The sequence below is a fragment of the Rattus norvegicus genome, chromosome 5 (genome assembly GCF_036323735.1).
Source record: "Rattus norvegicus strain BN/NHsdMcwi chromosome 5, GRCr8, whole genome shotgun sequence".
Classification (NCBI taxonomy): domain Eukaryota; kingdom Metazoa; phylum Chordata; class Mammalia; order Rodentia; family Muridae; genus Rattus; species Rattus norvegicus.
Window position 1 is genome coordinate 32,440,260 of NC_086023.1, and position 10,575 is coordinate 32,450,834.

A 10,575-nucleotide genomic window follows, 5' to 3' on the forward strand; every position below is an offset into this window, starting at 1 on the left:
TCTCTGATAGTTAAAGATATTTAATATTTCTCTAATGAGAATTCTCTGTTTAGATCTGAACCCTATTTTTAAATTGGTTTACTTGGTTTTTGATATCTAATTCATTGAGTTCTTTATATATTTTTAAATATTATACCTCTATTGAATGTAGAGTTGGTAAAAAATCTTTTTCCATTCTATGGGCTTCTGTTTTGTCTTACTGAAGGTATTTTTCTCAGTTTTATGAGGTCTCATTTATTAATCGTTGATCTTAGGGCCCATGTTATTGGTGTTCTGTTTAGAAAGTGGTCTCCTATGCCAATGTTTTTAAGGCTGTTCTACACTTTCTTGTGTATCAGGTTCAGTGTATCTTTTATGTTGAGGTCTTTGATACACTTGGATTTGAGTTTTGTGCACAGTGAAAAAATGGGCCAATTTGCATTCTTCTACATGCAGGCATCCATGTATTGAAAACCATCACCAGTTATCAAAGATGCTTTCTCTTTTTATATTGTGTATTTCTTCTTTTTAAAAATTCATTTATATCCATTGATATATCTCTGTAATGCAATTTAAAATTAGGAACAATGTGACATCCATCAGTCCTTCTATCATTCATTATTGTTTCAGCTATCCTCCATTTTTTTTCCATATAAAGTTCAAAGTTGTCCTTTCAATTTCTATAAAGAAATATGTTGGAATTTGGATAACAATTGCACTGAATCTGAAGATTGTTTTTGGTAAAATGACCATTTTTACTATATTAATCCTATATATCCATGAGCACGGGAGATCTTTCTTTCTTCTGAGATCTTCTTCAATTTTTCTCTTTCGGGACTTGTCCTACAAATCTTTCACTTGCTTGGTGAGAGTTAGCCCAAGATACTTTGTATTATTTCGAGTTTTCAATTCCCCTTTTTTCATCCTCAGTGCATCATTTCTATATAGGCAGGCTACTGATTTGTTATTGTTGACGTTGTAACTAGCCACTGTGCGGAAAGTGTTTATCAGCTGTAAGATTTCCTTGTAGAAAGCTTAGTCCAAGTGGATCAAGGACCTCCACATCAAACCAGATACACTCAAACTAATGGAAGAAAAAATGGGGAAGCATCTCAAACACATGGGCACTGGAAAAAATTTCCTGAACAAAACAACAATGGCTTATGCTCTAAGATCAAGAATCAACAAATGGCATCTCATAAAACTGCAAAGCTTCTGTAAGGCAAAGGACACTGTGGTTAGGACAAAACGGCAACCAACAGATTGGGAAAAGATCTTTACCAATCCCACAACTGATAGAGGCCTTATATCCAAAATATACAAAGAACTCAAGAAGTTAGACCGCAGGGAAACACATAACCCTATTAAAAAATGGGGTTCAGAGCTAAACAAAGAATTCACAGCTGAGGAATGCCAAATGGCTGAGATACACCTAAAGAAATGTTCAACATCTTTAGTCATAAGGGAAATGCAAATCAAAACAACCCTGAGATTTCACCTCACACCAGTGAGAATGGCTAAGATCAAAAACTCAGGTGACAGCAAATGCTGGCGAAGATGTGGAGAAAGAGGAGCACTCCTCCATTGTTGGTGGGATTGCAGACTGGTACAACCATTCTGGAAATCAGTCTGGAGGTTCCTCAGAAAATTGGACATTGAACTACCTGGGGACCCAGCTATACCTCTCTTGGGCATATACCCAAAAGATCCTCCAACATATAAAAAAGACACGTGCTCCACTATCTTCATAGCAGCCTTATTTATAATAGCCAGAAGCTGGAAAGAACCCAGATGCCCTTCAACAGAGGAATGGATACAGAAAATGTGGTACATCTACACAATGAAATATTACTCAGCTATCAAAAACAATGACTTTATGAAATTCATAGGCAAATGGAGGGAACTGGAACATACCATCCTGAGTGAGGTAACCCAATCACAGAAAAACACACATGCTATGCACTCATTGAAAAGTGGGTATTAGCTCAAATGCTTGAATTACCCTAGATGCACAGAACACATGAAACTCGAGAAGGATGGCCAAAATGTGGATGTTCACTCCTTCTTTAAAAGGGGAACAAGAAAATCCTTGGCAGGGAATAGGGAGGCAAAGTTTAGAACAGAGGCAGAAGGAACACCCATTCAGAGCCTGCCCCACATGTGGCCCATACATATACAGCCACCAAACCAGATCAGATGGATGAAGCAAAGAAGTCCAGGCTAACAGGAACCAGATGTAGATCTCTCCTGAGAGATACAGTCAGAATACAGCAAATTCATAGGTGAATGCCGGCAGCAAACCACTGAAATGAGAACGGGACCCCCGTTGAAGGAATCAGAGAAAGGACTGGAAGAGTTTGAAGGGGCTTGAGACCCCATATGTACAACAATGCCAAGCAACCAGAGCTTCCAGGGACTAAGCCACTACCTAAAGACTATACATGGACTGACCCTGGACTCTGACCTCATAGGTAGCAATGAATATCCTAGTAAGAGCACCAGTGGAAGGGGAAGCCCTTGGCCCTGCCAAGACTGAACCCCCAGTGAACGTGATAGTTGGTGGGAGGGTGGTAATGGGGGGAGAATGTTGAGGGGAAGCTCATATAGAAGGGGAGGGGTAGGGGTTGTTGGCCAGGAAACCGGGAAGGGGAATAACAATCGAAATGTAAATAAGAAATACCCAAGTTAATAAAGATGAAAAATAAACAGAAAAAAAAGGTTTCCTTGTAGAATTTGAGGGTCACTTGTGTACAGTATCATGTGATTTGCAAAAAAATATACATTGATGCATTCCATTTCAATTTGTATCCCTGTGATCTTTTTCAGTTGTCTCCTTGCTCTAGCTAAAACTTTAAGTACTATATTAAACAGACATCGAGAGAGAAGACAACATTTTTCTGTTCCTGATTTTAGTGGAATTGTTCTAAGTTTCTCTTCATTTTATTTGATGCTGGCTACAGGCTTTCTTTATTATATTTAATTATATTCCTTGCATTACTGATCTTTCCAGTACTTTTATCATGAAAGGTGTTGGATTTAATTAAAAGCATTTTCTGTCATATGTTTTATTTTTCTTCAGCTTATTTATATGATGGGTTACATTACTCATTTTCACATATTAAACCACATATGTATATCTGGGTTGAAACCTGCCTGATTATAGTGGATTTTGATATGTTGGATTTGGTTTGCAAATATTTTATTAATATTATTAATGTTTTATTAAGTATTCTTAATCTAGGTTCATAAGAGTAATTGGTTTGGAATTATCTTTCCTTGTTGAAACTTTATGTACTTGGGATATCAAGGTAACTGTGAACTCATAAATGAATTGGGTAGTGTTCCTTGTGTTTTTATTTTGTGGAATGATTTGAAGAGTATTTATGTTAGCTCTCTGCAAGTTTGGTAGAATTCTGCACAAAAAGCATCTGGCCCCAAGCTGTTGTTGTTGGGGGATTTTTTAATTTTGGGCAAACCCTGGTAACTACATTCATAGTCTATCATGGCCTGACAGCTCCTCTGAACTTGGCAGGAAATGGAGGACTCCCTTTCCCAGCAGGGTTTCCCCTTCTCTGACCTTGTCTGGGGATCCTGACTCTCCACATCTGCTATCTGGGAAACATGGGGTAGTCCTAACCAGACCTACAAACACCCCTTCCCCATAAGAACCCATCCAGCAAGTACCTGGAATTCCTGGGATGCTGCTCCATACAAATGAGGAATTTACACAGAACTTTAAATGCTAACCAAGGATATTCATTTACTCTGACAACTCATTACCACACTCAAAAGTCTATCTATATATGCCTCTGGTTCTGCCCCCACCCTGCCCCAAAAAGTGTATGCATAAAGCCCTCCCCGAATAAAGGTATTTGCACAAGGTAAGATTATTTAAAAGAGCTGTTTCATGGAACACCATCAGAGAAGGCCTTCATCCAAACAAGCTGTAACACTAAGACCCTCAGGGAAGCCCACCCTCCCCTCCCCCACAGTCCCTGCACTCATCCCAGTTCCAGACTTGACTTCATCCTTCCAGCCTGCACATCCATGGTGTTCAGTGGTACCTGGAGACCATGGGAGGGAGAGAGCAGAAAATAGGAAACCACAACTGGAATCCAACACACGTATCATAGCTGGTGCTCAACATGGTGCAAGGCAGCTGATGCATACCACACGTAATGACTGTTTCTGTTTCACTAGGGATTGTAGGTGGGTTCTAACTGTTTATCTTACCTTGACTTTTGTAACTGGTATCTACCGAGAAAATGACCCATTTGTTTTAGATTTTCCAGTTTGGTGGAGTACAGGTTTTTAAAGTTGTCCTTAGAATTCCCTGGATTCACTTGGTGTCTCTTGTCACTTTTAGTTTCTGATTTTATTAATCTGGATATTCACTGTGTCTTTTGTTTAGTTGTGATAAGGGTTTGTCTTCCTTATTTGTTTTCTCAAATAACCAACTTTTTTTTTCAATGATCTTTATATTGTTTCCTTGGTTTCTGTTTTATTGATTTCAGTGCCCAGTTTGATAATTTCTTAATTTCTTGTTGTCTACTGCTCTTGGGTGTGCTTACTTCTTTTTATTCTAAAGCTTGCGATGTTAAGTAGCTAGTATAAAATTTCTCTATTTTTTTTAATGAAAGCATTTAGTGCTATGAACCTTCCTTCCTCTTAGCACTATTTTCATTGTGCCCTTTAAGTTTGGGTATATTGTGCCTTCACTTTCATTGAATTCTAGAAATTCTTTAATGTTTTTCATTTCTGTCTTGACTCATTTTTTACTGAGTAGAGAGTTGTTCAGTTCTCATGAGTTTGTAACATTGTGCTGCTTTTGTTGGTGATATCCAGCTTTAATCCATGAGCAGATGCAGGGAGTTATTTCAACTTTCTTGACTCTCTTGAGTCTTGTTTTGTGTTGAGTAAGTTGCCAAATTTGAAGGAAGTTCCATGTGGTCTTAAGAAGAAGGTATATGCTTTGGTTTTGGATGGACTGTTCCATAAATATCTGCTAGATTCATTTGGTTTATTATTTCAGTTAGTGCCAACATTTCTCTGTTTAATTTTCATGTGGATGAATGGGAGAGTTGAGTATTAAAATCTGCCACTATCAGTGTGTGTGTGTGTGTGTGTGTGTGTGTGTGTGTGTGTGTGTGTGTGTATGTGTGTGTGTAGGGGGCTGTAATTTAAACTGCAATAGTGTTTATTTTACAAAGGAGGGCATTTTCGTGTTTTTGGGTATAAATGTAAAACATTGAAGTGTTATCTCTGTGAATTTTTTTTACATGAATGTATACTATCTTTCCCCATCTCTTTTTATTATTTTGTTTTGAAGTCTATTTTGTTGGATGCTAAAATGGCTACTTCAACTTGCTTCTTAGGGCACTTTTCTTGGTATATGTTTTTCCAACTCCTTGTCCTGAGGTAATGTCTATCTTTGGTGTTCAGGTGTGTTTCTTATATGTAGCAGAAGGATGAATCCTGCTACTCTATCCATTCTATTAATTTGTGTCTTTTTACTGGGAAATTAAGGTCATTGATACTTAGAGTTACCAATGATGAATAACTGTTAATTCTGTTATCTTGGTTGTGGTGGTGGTGGTGGTAGTGGTCGTAGTGGTGATGATGATGGGATGTGAGTGTGTGTGTGTGTGTGTGTGTGTGTGTGTGTGTGTGTGTGTATGTTGCACTCTACATTTTGTTTTTTCCAGACATGTTATTATATTTATTTTCCATGATTTCATGTGTATATTTAACCTCTTTAGTTTGGAATTTTCCTTCCAGCACCTTATGTATGGCAGGGTTTGTAAACAGATAACATAACATTTAACTTGGCTTTATCATAGAGTATCATATTTTTCTTATTGAAGTGATTGAAGATTTTGATGAGTATAGTAGTCTGTGTTGGCATCTGTGTTCTCTTAGAATTCAGCACATCTATCCAAGCCTTAATGACTTAAAGTCTCCACTGAGAAGTTGGATATAATTCTAATAGATCTGACTTTGTATGTTACTCGGTCTATTTTTTAATGTAGCTTTTAATGTTCTTTCTTTGTTCTATATGTTCAGTGATTTGATTATTATGTGGTGAGAGTAATTTCTTTTACGGTCTAATTTATTTTAGTGTTCTGTAAGCCTCTTGTACTTTTATATAGTATTCCAGATTTCCTGGATGCTTTGTATCAGGCATTTTTTAGCTTTTGCAATTTCTTTGATCAATTTATCCATTTCTTTGATTGTGTCTTCAATGTCTGAGATTTTCTCTTCCATTTCTTGTATTCTGTTGGTGAAGCTTGACTTTTTGGCTCCTATCTGCATGCCTATACTTTTCATTTCCAGGAACCCCTCAGTGAGTGTTTCCTTTATGGGTTTTATATCCACTTTCAGTTCTCTACCAGTTTACTTGTGTCCTTCAATTTTTTCTTGGTTTTCTTTAAGGGGTTTATTCCTTTCTCCTTTTAGGACCTCTATCATCATCATATAATTGGCTTTAAGGTTTTCATTTCTGTTGTTGTGTTTTTGGTTTTTTTGTTTTGTTTTGTTTTGTGCTTCAGCTATCATGAAATATTCAAGGCCTACTATGGTAGGATAGCTGGAGACATATTGCTCTGTCTATTGTTTATTGTGGTCTTATGCTGGTGTCTAGTTATCTGGTTCTGGCTTGGTAAGAGTTTTAGGTGATGATTTGTAGATTTGCCTTTGCTGAGTGGGTATATTGCTCCTTGGTTTTTGTTTTTTCTCTGAATTTTTAGACAGTGTGTTGGATATTTTAGTGTTCTGCTCTGCTAGTATGTCCACAGAGAATGAACTCTGCTACTGGAGGCTGGTCTTCACACAGGCATGGCCTGTGGTTAAGCAAGAGGATGGGGATGGAGACAGTGTGGGGAGTAATAGGCAGTGGGTAGTAACCTATGGGATCCCCAGGAGGCTGGATGGGGAGGGGAAACTGCAGCCGATGTTCTGTTGCAGTTCTAGGGGTTGGTCCTTAGAATTTGGGCCTCAGGTAAAAAAGAGACTGGTAGAGAAGGTCTTCAGCAACCTACCTAGTCTTCTGGCAGGCATGGCCTGTGGCTGAGCGGGGGTGAGGGTGGGTCTGCCTGACATTTATGTTTTTTAATATAATAATGTATATCAATTCTTTGAAATTTTTATGGAATGTGTTTTGATGCTATTCAACACTTATTACTCCTCATAACCCCTCTTTGATTCACCCTAAGCTCCATATTTTGCACTCCTTTGCAACTTTGCATTTTTTTATTATTATTCTTTATCATAATCCACATAATTGAATTTGTCCTGATTATATATGCCTGGGTATAGAACCATTCACTAGAAAAAGGTCTACTAGGGACAATACTTAAAAAGGAATTTGTCTCTTCCTTCTTAGCAACCATCAATTATCAAATGGTACTTATCTAAGGACCTGGACGTAGGAGCTGTCCCTGCCTCCAGTACTGACTGTAGAGCAGCTCGACATTGTGCTTGTTTGAATTTGATCTCCAGAACCCAGATTTTAAAATCCAGGTGTAGCATCAAATTCATATAATATCATTTCAGTGACAGGAAGATAGCCAGAGCTTGTGAAGGCAGCCACTACCTCTCTGTGATCTGAGTGCTGTGTTCCTTTCACATCAGGAAGGCATTATTTCACTCCAGTGTCCCCAAACTATGGCCCTTACAATCCTTCCACTCACTCTTCTACACTGGTTCCTGAGCCTTGGCTGTGGGGAGTGATATAGGTGCCCCATTTACAACTGTGCATTGCAGTTATTTCCTACATTTTGACCAAGTGTAAGTTTCTGTATTAATTCTATATTAACCACTACCTGTTGTGCAAAACAAACAAAAGACATCAACAAAACAAAACTCTGATGAGGACAGAAAGCTGCACTAATCTCTGTGTAGAAATATAATTTAGAGGGTGATTGGATGCTGTGTTGATTTAGCAAAATAATAATAGTAGATTCACCGTTGGCACCTGTGAGTTCTCCAGCCACACAAGTCCCTGGTCAAATTTATCAGGTATGAATTTCCTCCAGTGGAATAAGCTTTAAGTGCTCCAGTTCGAAGCTATGGGTTGGCAAATAAAAACCCAGATCTAAATGTGAGATATCTATCTCTCCTGGAGTTGTTTGTTCTGATGCCCTGGAAACCCTTGAAGTAAAGTGAACTATTGCTATCGTTCTTGAATTTCCACCAGAAATTGACGGTATGACACTACTGTTGAAGAAATCACATACTTTAGCTATGTGACATGGAAAACTCAAGTTGGTGCTGTCCAGAAATGTTTCTTCCTGATGCCTAGTTTTCATAGTACTATGTTGACTACTAGTAGAAAAATATCAACAACCTTACCCAGTTGTGAAACCCAGTTGTAACTAACATGTCATGATAAACACATGAACACAGCAGGGGCATGAATGTTATAGTGGTAACTGACTGCTTTATGACTGGATTAACAGTTTAACAGACTATAATTATTTTCACTTAAAAATATTTCCATATAGAATTTATTTTGATTTAAGAATTATTTTAATGTAATGAGCAGCTACTAAACCTAATGGGAATTTTGAAATTATTGATCACTCCTTGTACAACTGATATGGAAGCTAAGAATAAAGAAGTGCAAGGGTATCTGAAACCATAGAGCTAAGAAACTTCATGTCATGACCTTGTGCTGCCTAATCAACTAGGTCACAGATCCCACATTCTTGAACCCTCAGAAATCTCCAAAGCTTCACTTGTTCAAAAACAGCTTTTTCCTGGAGAATGTGTTTCTATTAGGCCTTTCTATATGATCACTGCTCATTCTCCAACTGGGCAAATAGAAGAGGGTAAAATTTAGACTGGAGACTGAGACAACTGGAATGCTTCAGTCAATGGCCTGAAATCAATGGGAAATGTCAGAAATAAGCTAGACTAACTGGAATAGAGAGGGGAGTCCTGAGTCTGAAATACACCCAGGATAAAATATGCCAGATTTAGTGATTGAATCAATGTAGGAGACAAGAAGCAAATTCAAGGATGATTCACATTTTTTATCTGCTAAATTGATAGATAATATCACTATCAACTGAAGGTGATGGAAGGATAAGTTGTTTTTTAAGGAGAAAAGAAAGCTGGTTTCAGTTTTGACTCAAAAATTGGCTGTATTCTGGGCAATTTTATGTGACTTTAAGAAATAAATAGAAAAAAAGTAAGAGAGACAAAGATGGAACTTTGATTAACACCAGGAGTCAAAACGTCAGCAGAATAAAGCTGTAGAAGAAATAAAAGAAATTGGCTAACATTGTCAACCAAATGCCTGATAGACGCAGATATAGTCAAAATGAATGATGTCAATGGGAACATGTCTTGTAGCCTGAGATTTGGGTGTCACTGGTGATCTTATTAAGAGTAAATTCAACAGAGTAATGTTGAATCCAGATTGTAATTTAACTCTAGGAAGCCTTAGAGAATTCATTTTTATAAAGTCTGGGAAAGAAACAAATGAATGGTAGCTCAATGAGAAGGAGCAATCTGAAACGTTCTAAAAATAGAAAGGTATTTGATAATTGTAAAGAAGTCATATTGATGTAATGAATAATATAGTCTGTTTTTATGAAAGATAAATATAAAAGGACTCAGAAACATAGTAGTATTGGAAGGATTGGCTTCATCTAATAGGAAGAGATGTGCAATGACTACAAGGTACACAAATAAGAATATAGCATAATCAGTAAACTGAAAGTGAGGAATTTAGTTTTATTATTCTTGACATTCATAATGAAATAAGTAAATTGTTATATTAAGAATTAAATCCTGGTGTGGTGTCAGATGCCTGAGAAGAACTGTAAAAGCAATCAGAGTACCATCTATCTGACAAAGTCTATGCTAAAAGCCTTTATCATCAGTTCTGAGAACCTAGTTGGCAAAAGAGACTGAATATTTTTATTCCAATTCATTCCTTGGTCTTTTTAGTACAAAAGATAGAATGTGATACTATTTATTTTGTATGTCTAGGGAGGTTAATGGTGTAAAGAGATCTCTCATACTTGTAAGATAAATATTATAGTAAAAGTAAAACACATGGTAAAAGAAAACCAGTAATGCTAGCTAAAATTAAATAAGACTATCACCTGCCCCTGCAAGTGTTATAGGTGTGGCTGCTGTGTCACGTCTGAGCAAAGTGGAGAGAGGCTGCACTCAGTGGTCTGTCCTATGAACATCTGACTGATTGGTGGCCTAATACTCCCTGAAAAAAAATCGGAGATGACCACCAGTCTGGCACCAGGGAACCTATGAGCTAACCCGAGACAGGCAGGCATGGATGCACTCCCAAGATGGGGAGCAAGATGGAGGCTAAAAGAACCCTGACTAGGATCTCCTACAGGCTGGCATGAGCCCAAGACAAGCACATTCATAAAGGGCCACAAGGGCAGACTGGGTGAAGAGTGAACCCTAGACAACTACCAGACAAGCACCATGAGGCATGGACAAGGACCTAAACTAGAAGATCACCAGTCTAGTGCTGCATAGACTTGTAGGAGCAGACTATGCCTAAGTTGACCCTTACCTGGTGCCATAATACAAGGGTGGGATATAGCACTCCTGAGACTACTC

At 37.8% G+C, this 10,575-nt stretch overlaps 1 pseudogene; it reads left to right on the forward strand.

Moving 5' to 3' along the window:
• The first annotated feature begins 10,096 nt into the window (after window positions 1-10,096).
• Window positions 10,097-10,205, forward strand: LOC120103334 (small nucleolar RNA SNORA17; annotated as a pseudogene).
• Window positions 10,206-10,575: the final 370 nt, after the last annotated feature.